This window comes from Cricetulus griseus, chromosome 4, assembly GCF_003668045.3.
Source record: "Cricetulus griseus strain 17A/GY chromosome 4, alternate assembly CriGri-PICRH-1.0, whole genome shotgun sequence".
NCBI lineage: Eukaryota > Metazoa > Chordata > Mammalia > Rodentia > Cricetidae > Cricetulus > Cricetulus griseus.
This window is the reverse complement of record NC_048597.1, coordinates 22727850-22740273: the sequence shown is the minus strand read 5'-3', so window position 1 is coordinate 22740273 and position 12424 is coordinate 22727850.

Below are 12424 nucleotides of genomic sequence, written 5' to 3'. Positions count from 1 at the left end.
ACCACTACTCTGATACAGTTGATAAAAACAGAGGCCCTCAGTTTGAAAGACAGTATAGAGGGACCATATGAGAATGTTTGGAGAGAGGAAGGTAAAGGTGAAAATTACATAATTGTATTATAATCCCCCAAATAAAATAAACAAATTTAAAAATCTGCCTTCTCTACTGACTGAAAAAGGCTTATATTTTTCCTTAGTTTATATATTTAGTTGTATGTAATCATCCATATACACACCTTAGTCTACTGCTAAATATACACTTGTTTCAATTATTTTTATTGAAAATAAATTCTTCTTTCATACAATATATCTGGACACTTTCTTCTTCCTCCTCACCTCCCAGCTAGTTCCCACCTTCTTTCTCTCCCAGATCCACTCCCTGTCCATTTCAATTTCAGAAAAGAGCAGGTCTTCAAGAGACAACAGTTAAACAGGACAAAACAAGATACAATAAGACAAGGCAAAAACCCTCATATTGGAGGCTGGAAAAGAGTCTCAAGAACAGGCAAAATAGTCATAGATACCCCCACCTCCTACTGTTAGGAGTCTCACAAATACGAAGTCTAACAGCCATAACATATGCATAGAGTACCTGGTGAAGACCCATGCCCTGCTTAGTTGATTCAGTAGGCCATGTTCTCCTGGTGTTCTGCATCCCCTCTGACTCCCTTAATCCTTCCTCCACCACTCTTCTGGGAAGTTCCTGATCTCCTAGGAGAGGAGCTCCCTGTAGAGATCTCCAATTTAGACTCTTTCTCTTCCTAATGACTGGCTATGGGTCTCTGGTCCTGTCCCAGTAACTGCCAAAGGAAGCCTCTCCAATAATGTCTGGACAAGTTGCCAATCTATAGGTACAGCAGAATATCACTAGAAATCACTTCCTTGATTTTTTTCTACCCAGTCTTCAGTTCTTGTTCATCCAAATATGGTATGAATTCACTTATGAGTGAACGTTAGGTGTTAAGTAAATGATAATCAAGCTACAATCCATGGGCTCAGAGAGTTTAGGTAAACAGAAGGAATTAGTTCTTGGACCTTCCTGGGAAAGGAAAAAAGAGTGAGTTTTGAGGTTGGACCTGTGGGTGAATTGGGGAGAGGAAGCAAGAAGGATCAGGTGGGGAAGGATTGGTGAGAGAGTGCAGGGAAAGACAGTTTTCAATAATTGATACATTGTGCTTAAATATTTACAGTTTCCATTTTTCCTTAATCATGTGCTCTTTAAGCATTGCTTATAATTTAGACTTTGCCTATACTATAATATTTATCTAAATAATCAACCATATAAAATCAATTTTACTCATTGAAATTATTCCTTTTATTTGAATGGGATGATTTTAAAAACTGACCCCTTAGTTTTTTAGTAATCAGTATGGTTGCCCCACATTTAGACTTTTGTTATGTAGGATTAATATACATTCGATATGAGACATCTTTGTCTTTCAAAGAGAATCATACTAACAAAACAGTATAACACTCTTCTATTTAAGAAGTAAAATCATGAAAAGTATATGGAGTCTCTATATAAGTACAGAAGACTAATGATTATATTTTCCCTGTGTACTGAGGTTTAGAATAGGGAATAAATTACAAAAGGACAGTACAATACTGAAATTTACCAGAAGAAAATGTTCCTGTGTGAGCCTCACAATTATAAATCTGGCACACTCTCTCAGAAACAACTATATTTTATTTACTATTCCTTTGGGGCATGAAGAATGCAACTACCCACATACTTGTGTTTACCTTGTTACGAGGTGGTGTTTTCTGTTTAAATGGTGACTGTATCCCCAAGCTACTGTTCAATACATTTAGAGTAAACAGATATGTTGTCAAACTAAGATTTACTTCTCAGTACAGTTTACTTCTCTGATCAATTGTTGAGCTAAGTATATTGATAATACAGATGACTGACTTTAAACATATTATTTTTATTAAGGTACATAAATAAATCAGCATATTTGTGTTTTAGGTTTTTGCCATCTTAAAAATGCAGACTTTAAAAAGAATGAAAGACCAAGAAAAATGTAAAACAGTGCAATTTGCTCTTTTTTGAGACAGATTTCTCACCATGTAGGCCTGGCTGGACATTATTATATAGAAAATGTTTTCCATCTGCTTTAATGTAGTAAAATGTTTTATGATATAACTCAGTTATTTTTAAAATACTTAAAACATTTATTTAAATATTATTTGAAGATATATGTTCTATTTAATTCTAAATCTCTGAATCTGCAAGTGGTGTGTGTGTGTGTGTGTGTGTGTGTGTGTGTGTGTGTGTGTGGTGTAGATCAGAAGACATCTTTGCAGAGTCAATTTCCTACCTCCACATTTTCTTTAACTCAGTCAGGTCCCCAGGAATGTAAAACAAACACCTTTAGCTGTTGAGCCACCTCTTTGGTCCTTCCTGTCCTTTTTTTTTTTTTTTTTTTTTTTTTTTTGCTCTTTTTTGAGACAGATTTCTCAAGTCTGTGTGTCATGGTGAACTTCCTCAAACATGCAGACATTTTTCCTGAAGGATTCTAATATCTATCTTGTACATTTCTCAAATTTAAATTCCCATCTTACATTGAGTCATTTTTATTATTCTCAGTTTCTCTTAGATATACTTTGGGTCACACTGTTGCTATAAATAGAAGAAATGTTCCACCTGTGAGGAATATATATCATTCTTAGAAGTCTCTAAGGTTGATCATAGGATAAACTGGGATCCACCTAAATTTTGAAAATGGTTTTCTTTTTAATTATGCATATATCTCCATGGGTGTATGTGTGCCTGTGAGTGAAGGTGCCTGTGGAATACCAGATGGTAGCATTGGATCACCTGGTGGTTTGAGCCCCTTAAGAGTGTGCTGACAATTGAGCTTGGGTTTTATGCAAGAGCAGTGCACAGTCTTAATTGTTGAGCAACCTGTCCAGTCCTACTTGTGATTCTCCTCCCTCTGCATCCTGACTGCTGGGATAAAGGTTTGTGACAGGTGCCTACTCTGGGACCTCTGTTTTTGTCATAACATATAAGCCACTAAATTGTATTTCCTTTTTACTTTTACCACAGGATGTTTCTACCTCACTATTTGTTCCCTTTGTTGCATATTTATGCTTTAGAAGTGTTATGTTCATCTATCGGTAATTTTTGTGGTTTCACTATTATTATAACTATTGCTAATTTCCCTAGACTTGTTAATCCAGTTTGCTTTTTAAATCTGAATGTGCCACGAACATATGCATGCAACCACTGCACCCTAAGGGTTATTGTGCTATAATGCTTGTTGTTGTGATTCATAGGTGTTGTAGCTGAAGAGAGATATTGGTTGCCCTCTCCCTTTGAAAGTTTGCATGGTAACCTCTGGTGCAATGAGACTAATCTTCAGAGAGAAGGCTTTCAAGTCAGATCCTGCTGGGGGTCCAATGTGTCCTGTACCCAAAGTGCATGGTGTCTTAAGCAATAGTGATTTCCTCTCTACCTCTGGTGGGGATGGGGCAACCAAGGGCTATAGCTATGGCTCATAATGCTTTGGGAGTTTCGAGGACAACCTTAACCAACAATTCAACAGTGGATTTCTTATGTCTAGGGTTGGGGTTTTTCATAGAAGGTCTATGGCCCTTGGGGGGAGTATTTTCAAGCCATGGGAATCTTTTATTTAATCTACATATGTATATATGAATTTCTGCATATTATGATTCATTTTAGGTCTGTAGTTAATAGTATGATTTTGATGACTTTTTTCAGACATCCTTACTGTTATCTCCCCTTCTTCCTTTTTCTGTATTTAACTCCTCCACTACATAAAGTCTTCTCATTTTCCCCATCTCCCCTTTCAAATCACTTGTTCCCTTCTCTTCCCCCTCTCTGTAGCTCCCTGATAAATGGTCTATATTTACTCTCCAGTTGGACTTAAGGCCCACTCAACTTGAGGGAAATCAGGCCTAGTACTGGAAACATAGCCAACTCCTGGAATGTTGTGACATAGTAGACCCTTGAGAACTTACAACTGCAGCTTTACTAAACCAGCGTAATTCATAATTAAACTCTTTATATTTATCCTCATACAGTATGAGAGATGAGGGTAGTTCCTACCTCTTCCCATGAAAAGTTCACTTTATAATTGACAATGACCACTAGAGAAAACCACAACTGATCAAAATACAGTTGTGGAGCCTAGTCTCAATGGACACAACTACAGCACAACACATACATAGCAGGTTCATTGTAGAAGAGCTGGTGGAAACATTGTAAGAGCCCGAGGATGAGGATTTTGCTGAGAGAAGATGTCTCCTATAAATATGAGAGAAGCTGTGCCTATGGAGTCTCACCCACACAGCTACCTAAATGCAAGATGAGGAAGGGCAATACCAATAGACATGTGGAAGGGGTAACATGACAAGGTCTCAGGCTTGCACAAAGAAGTACAGGTAGCTATGTAATGCTAAGAATGGGAGAAACTGTCTTTCTTGTGCATGCCAGTCAATTATCCAACACCAAATTGATCAGTACTGAGAACATACTACAAGTAACATTATGGAAATTGTGCAAGATTTTTTAATACACACACTGTTATAGAAGTAGAAACCATGATTTGAAAGACAGCAAGAAATGGTCTATGAGAGGATTTAGGGAGAAGAAATAGAAAGGGAAATAATGTAATTATAATGTTAGAAAATAAAAGTAATAGTAATAAATAGAATAACCCAAGCTAGGGTCTGTATGATGCTTATGAACAAAAATGTTGCTGTAATGTAACCATGTAACTATGACAAGAAAAGTGTTCTGCTGAAATGTCTACCTTAGCTTTCTCTGGGAAATCCAAGGCCTACGTGTGTTCTGAAGTTTTACATATTAAAGTCAAAAAGCATTAACTACAAAATCCTAACTGTTAAGGAAAATCAGCAGAGGAATATTAGATATAGATATCTAATTCTAATGTCTAATTCTGTTCAGTTTAGCAATCAGAGACCCAGAAGTTGTTGATCAATTAATGTATGAGATTCACTCACATTAATCCATCAGTAACACACACTGAAATTTGGAAGTATATAAATTTAGTTGACCTGTTAAGAAAGATCAAGAAATATGTTTAATTTTTTCAGAGTTTATCATTAATGAGTTATTTTTTTTACTTTAACCTCACAAATCCTTTAGGTTAGTCTATGTTATAGAAACTGATACTATGACTGAAACATGTTCACAACATGAATATTCCTGCTCATTGCAGTGAGAATAGGTGATAATACAATAATGGGCAAGTTCTTAGCCATTGGACAGGTTAATGAATATAAACTGTACTTAAAGTGAAAATGCTCTGAATGGAGGCTTACCTGGACAGCTCTTATTTTTATAATTGATAGGTACATTTAACCAACACCCTTATGACTAAAATAGAAAGCTTGAATAAAAGTAATTATTATCTAAAACTTGTATCCAAGATAACAAAACTCTAGGTATTTAAAGAAACTAACAAATATATGTATGGATATATATATATATATATATATATATATATATATATATATATATCCATATTCCAGGTCTTATGATTTTTTCTCTCAACAATAATTTCAAAAGCCACGGGATTCATGCTGCCATAATTCCATGAGTTTTGAAGGAAGAACCTTTGCTAATTATTGTTTTCCATGTGTTGGTTGTTTTATTTGGGAGCTGAAAACTGTGAGGTACCATTGAGAACAGGTATCTTACTCATCTTTAGCCATCATAACACAATGAAATAAACTGGCATATTAGGCAATCCTTATTTTTCTTATTAGATTTTGAATGCCCATCATCCCAGGAACTAAATACTTAGAATATTTTGCACGTTTTTCTTAAAAATAAAAGAGTATTTTTAAAATATCTTTAATTATACAAGTAGTTACCAATAAGTGTCAAGCAAAACAGAAGAAGATAGCAAGAAAAGAAACTACGGATGTTCTTTTATATTTCATTTAATATCAGACCACCAGAGAGTAGGGCTATGCACTAAATACATACTTTTCTAAATGGTTAAGGACAAATTCAACATAACCTTCTTAAAAACTAAGCTTTATTCCAAATAGTCAATAAGAAATACATCTGTTTTCACAATGAAGAAGAAATAGTTTTAAAATAGGTCTTATTTGTTATTCTGACTGAGCCGGAAGATTTATTTCCTTTAAAATTTTTTAAAAGAATACATAGATGCTATGAACAAACAGCACTCTGCTTCAGAAAGACAAAGTAAATTTGGATAAGGGTGGTAAGGGCTCAGTCCACAGCTCTACTTGAGCATAAAAATATTGCATTATTAGTCCCTTTAAGAAATTAACCACTGTTCTGGCAATGATGAAGTCTGTGTTTTGTTGTTATTGCCAAGTGAAGAAAGTACTTAATACACATTCTTATATTGGAGGTAAATTCCTATGAAATTCTAATCATGAAACAAGTAATGAGAAAATAGGAAATCATACACTAGATATAAAATTCCTTTGCAAGTTTAGAAGCTTCATGAATATTGTCTAATACTGTGATTATATGCAAAAGAAAATGACCTTTGGTAATAATTTAAAATTAGAGCTATAGAAATATCTAAGTATAAGAAGATAAGAAGAGTGAAAGAAAATGAATATAAAAACTCCACAAGAATGTTTCACTAAATGTTTTATCAATAGAACAATGACATAGAACTGAAATCACTAGAAATACTGCATTGGTAAATAGTTGTCTAAACATAGTATTCAGATTTTTGCATTTCAACCCCCTTTATTTGAGCAATCATTGTATATCGCCAGGCACATAGATCTGTAATGTAGGTATGTAAGTCACATGTTTCCTAATAATGATTTAGAAATTTACTTTGAACCAATTCCTTGGAATAGATTCAATACCATTTATGAAAGACAAAATAGCAAATTTGTATACTAATAAGATGGAAATAATTATTTATTTTATATGAGTAATAACTCAGTTAAATATTTGATGCTACAGGACATAAAATGTCTTCATTATTTTCCAGAATTGATTGACACTTTGATTTTGTACTTTTCAATACCTGGAATGAAGTTTGTCTCAGTTAGGTTTCTATCACCATGATAAAACACCAGGACCAAAATCTACTTAGGAGGAGGAAAAGTTTTATTTCTACTTAGAGTTTGAAGTCAAGTCCATCATCAATAGAAGCCAAGACTTGAACCTGAAGGCAGGAATAGAAGCAGAAATCAGAGCAGAACAGTGCTTAGTGGCTTGCTCCTCAAGAATATTCAGCTTGGTTTTTTTCCTCTTATTTTTTTTTTTCAGTAGTTGAAGAAAAGCTTTTATTTCAGGTGAGGAAATATACATATACAGAAGGCACACAGGGATAAAGGACATCAACAAAGCAGAGGGTGAACTCGGGAAGCCAACACATAGACTTTCCATGAGGATTGGTGGTCTTTAAAGTCTTTGAGGGGGCTTCCTCCATAATTAAGGGTTGGTCAGTGTGAGAAAACACAGGATGGCTTATTGGTCTACAACAGTTATATAGACATGTCCTGATCTAGCCTTCAACTTGTTGAGCCAGTCCATCATCAGGGGCTCTAATACCAGGAGAGGAAACCCACAGCACCTTTGTTTTGAGCTACCAGGCTTTTTTGTCAAGTCATGAGGGTGAAGAAGAAATCAATAACCTTTAATAGCAAAAGATGAGTAAATGGTCAATGTTATGTTTTTAATAAGACCAAACACCTTCCACTTCAGGTTAAGACATGGCATTTTTGTGGTGTCCTCGTCATTCACATAGAAATCCTAAATAAATTTAGAAAGATTTAACCATAGTTTTCTTCCATTTGGACTAAAAAATTCATATAAAACTTAATAACTTCTATCTCTTTGCACTCCCCTTATTTTGAGAGTCTCTATCTTTTCCAGTAGAGTATGAGTAACTTGTAGCAAGTTGAACTGGTGCCACAGAATGCATTCTGTAGGGGATTTTGTTCTAGCAAATGAATTATATGAATTAAAATCCTAAATGTTATCACACAGTGCAATCACCTGAGTATTTTATTCCACTGAAAAATGTCAACCTGTATATTAACTAAAACCAGCATAATATAAATAAGTCATTTTTCTCGTGAATAGATACCCTGCTAGTCCCAGTTTATTGTCTTTAATTCTGGAGGAAAAAAATGATTGCATTCCTCACACCTATACCTTTTTCTATGAGTGTTGATGCACCTGCAGACCTTTTATTATTTTCTAACCGGAGGGTGGGTGAATAGGCTCAGCATGATTGAACAGAAAATGTTGGTAGATAATTGGATCTGCAGGCTAAAGTAGTGAGAATATTAAAGATTTCCTGTGCATCATTGATTTGTGTTGCATCTGTATTGTGCCTGAGAAAATTCAGATTTTATTTTGGCATTTCTGTTTAGGATTTTAAACCACAGGTTAATATTTAATGGCTATAGTTTCTTTCCTCTCATTCTCTTTAAATCTCAGTAAATTGTTTCTCTATCTGATGGAAGAATCCTTTATTGTAGTTTCTTGGACTCTGAGATAGCACACTAACGAATTGAATATGAAACTACTCTGAAATATGTTTGTGTTAAATTTACTCAGCTATTCTAGAGATCCTTCTGAGAGAATGACATTGTGTGTATGAAACTTAGGCGTATTCTGAAGCATGACCAGTACCCTCTGGCATCTTTGAAGAAATAAATTGTCAATTCTCAAAAGGAATTTGAGTTCAGTCTTGATCAACATGTGGCCAAGAGTCTACTTTCCAGTGGGAATATGGGAGTTGGAGGTAACAAAGATGAGCGACAAAAGGAATAATGATGGAAATCAAATGATGTAAAAAAATGATGATCCTTAGCATTAAACCACGATGCCAGAGGGAAATAATTGAAGCAGATTTATTCCTTATGGCATTCATCATTTGGTAAACTGGAAAGGTCTGACAGGCTTGTCAAATGGTTCACATGCTTAGCTCTGCCAGGTAATTTTATGAATCACTTATTTTCTGACAGAACTGTTTTAAAAAATTGTAGGGCATCCTACAGGTAGGATTTTTTGATAGAACAAAGACCATCTGTTATAATTCATACTTCCCATTCTTAAACAATGAGCTGGGAAAATAAAAGGCATGTTGTTTACCTATTGTCTGCTTTCTGGGTCTCGTTTCCCACTAAGAGTTAATTGTAAGGAAATTGGTTTCCTATTTTTCATGAGTTTGCTTCCTATTATTAAGTGCTTATTTTGTTGCTGGTATTCAATCACAATTGCTGATATGGCATATGAGCAAATTAATTTTGTCTGTCCGGTTTCGTTACAAGACTGAGATTAAGTATCAGCCATTTAAGTACCTGTCTATCCTTATATATACATTTACAATTATTGATGCCATGATTTATTGTAATTACAGATGTTGCCTTGTCTTCTGTTGCTCTTGTTTTGTGTGTAGTTAGAATATCTCTTTGTTTATAGGAAGCTTTGATGGGTAGTTTTGATTGCCCAGTTGACAAAATATAGAATCGCCTGAGTAGAAAGTCTCATTATAGGATTATCTAAGATAGGTAGACTTGGGTTATGTCTGTGAGCAATTTTCTTAATGGTGTCAGTTTAGACGAGAATACTCACCCTGAATGTGAACATCACCGTTTCATGGGCTGAAGGTGAGACTCAGAGAAAAGCAGAAAGTAAACACTAGCATCCATGTGTTAATGTATTGTTTTCTGGAGTTTTTTACTCTTCTGGATTGTCACTTAGAATTGTGAATTGAATAAAATTTCTCTCTCTTAGGAGTCTGCAATGAAAACTCTTTCTGCCACTTTAGGTTCCCCAAATAACACATAGAGTCTTATATTAGTTACAATACTGCTGGCCAATGGCTATTGGATGCCGGCCTTATGTGTCCTCTCTTCTTAGGATCACATGGAGACCCCTCCCTTTCCTGCATTTCCCAGAAACCTCCTCTCCTAGTCCCACCTAACTTGCTTCTCTATTGGCCAACAGTGCTTTATTTATTAACCAATAAGACAAACATATACACAGAAGGGCCTACCCCATCAGGGGTCTTTCATCATGAGGGTAAGGAAACAAGGATAAAAGTTTGAATTTCTATTTTCTATTACTCTCAAGATATTCATGCCACACTGTCTTTTGCTGACACCACTTATATCCTGTTTTATAGTCTCCTAGAAGAAAGTAAATTCAATGGCAATGATAGCAGCCATATTTCCTGATCACTGAATTTTCATTGTATTTTGTATTTTGCTTGAATGACCAGGACAAAAATATATATTTTAATTTTTACTTTTGAAATAATAACGTAATTAGAGTTCTCCCTTCCCTTTCCTTCTCTCAAACACTCCCATATAACCCTTCCCACTCTCCTTCAAACATTTTTGTCACTAATTAACATTGTACACATGTTATAGGTATACACATATATTCCTAAATAGTACCTGTTTAATCCATATAATGTTGATTGTAAATAAAATTTTTGATACCACTATAACCAGAAAAAGAATGGAAATTAGTCAAGAAGTAATTGAATTGAAATATATTTATAAATCATCAGAATATAAAATTCAGATATTGACATTTACTTAAAGATATTTTGTCACAAAGACAGAGCTGTGTCTTTAAGGAAGCTCTTGGAGTTCATTTTTAAACACTTAGCATTATTAGTAGATGTACAGTCAGAGTTTATATGTGTCTAAGTTTCTCTCAGGTAGATCAATGAATAGAAACATGGCTGCCTTCAGGAATAGCAGTACATGCAGTTCCATAATATTGACACTGATCTGTCAAAGGCTGTGAAACCTTGCGATTTAAACCCAGGAAGCACAGACAAGATGGCAGACATCATCAGACTTTTGTTGTACTAATAACTTCATGAGAAGCCCTAGTAGTTATACCTTAGCCATCTCACATGATAACAAATTCTCACTTTAAAAGCTAAACAATATCTTCATGTAGACCACATAACACTTCATAGTTGGAAATTCTCATATATCCCTGCAGCAGGAAGGATAAAATGTAAACATTTTACTATTTCAGAATCACAGAATCCCCAACTTCATTGGCATTATTCCCACCACTGTCTCATTTTGTTTCATTCTTGGACATCTGTTCCCTGTCTCATGGAAATGCTCAGTTTTCACACATCTTAGCATCTGGGTTGCTCTGTTCTCCCTGGAATGGTGTTCTCCATGTGTTCCAGGGATGACTTTCCAACATGCAGACCTGAAAATCAGACCTACCTGATTTAATCCCTGAGCACATTTATTCTATCCCATTTTCTGATTTTATACATACATACATACATACATACATACATACACACACACACACACACACACACACACACACACACACACACACAGGCACACTAATTCAGTTGAATGACAGTATTGTGGGAGTTAAATTATATTCTTCTTTCAATTTCCCATTCCCATGATTTTAGTAATAGGTACTCTGTAAATAATTGTTGGATGAGGAAGTAGAGGGACATCTGGATAACCAGTCTGAAGGACTGGTTGTGTATTCTTATAAAAATATGTTTGTAAATTAACAAGTATCTCCTCGAGGTCTCTATTTACATGTATACCAGAGGAATAAGATGGAAAAGCAGCATGAAATGGTGCTGTCCTGTAATCTGTTCACCCAGGAGGCTGAGGCCAGATTAGAGTACACAGTAAAACTGTTTTTAAAAAGTAGAAACAGAAAAGAATATGAGGAAAAGAATGTGCAGCTGTCCAGAGACTTCCTTAGAATAAAAAAGAAATAATTTGGACCCACGTCTGTCTCACTTGAATATTTTTCATTCTTTTTCTGCTCCACCATGATTCAAACCAGACAGTCATTTAAATAAGAATCAACACACATTGTAAAGAGGAAAATGTGTAATTTGTACACAGATGATGGACATATTCTAAATGAAATTAGTGAAACAATCCCTCATTCATTCACTGAAGTTAGAGTAACTTGAGATTTTATATCCCTAAATGTACTTTTCAAACTGAATGTGAACCCAACCTTCCAAAATTGTCTAAGTATGCATTCTTCCCATTGAAACAACAGAAGTAATATGTGTTCTTTTACCTTGAGCCGTTGTAGGTTAAAAGAGAAATCTGGCACTGGGGTAATATCCTGAGATCTGCAAGGTTGACCCCAACTAACAATCTAAGCAATAGTGGAGAGGCTACCTTAAATGAGATTAATGACTACCTTATATGCTATCCTAGACCCTTCATCCAGTAGTGGATGGGAGAAGAAGCAGATACCCACAGCTAAACACTGAGCTGAACTCTGGAATCCGGTTGCAGAAAAGCAAGAGTGATGAGCAAAGGGGTCAAGGCCAGGCTGGAGAGACCCACAGAAAAGGCTGACCTGAACAAGGGGGGAGCTCATGGACCTCAGACTGATAGCTTGAAAGCCAGCATAGGACTGTTCCAGACTCTCTGAAAGAGGATG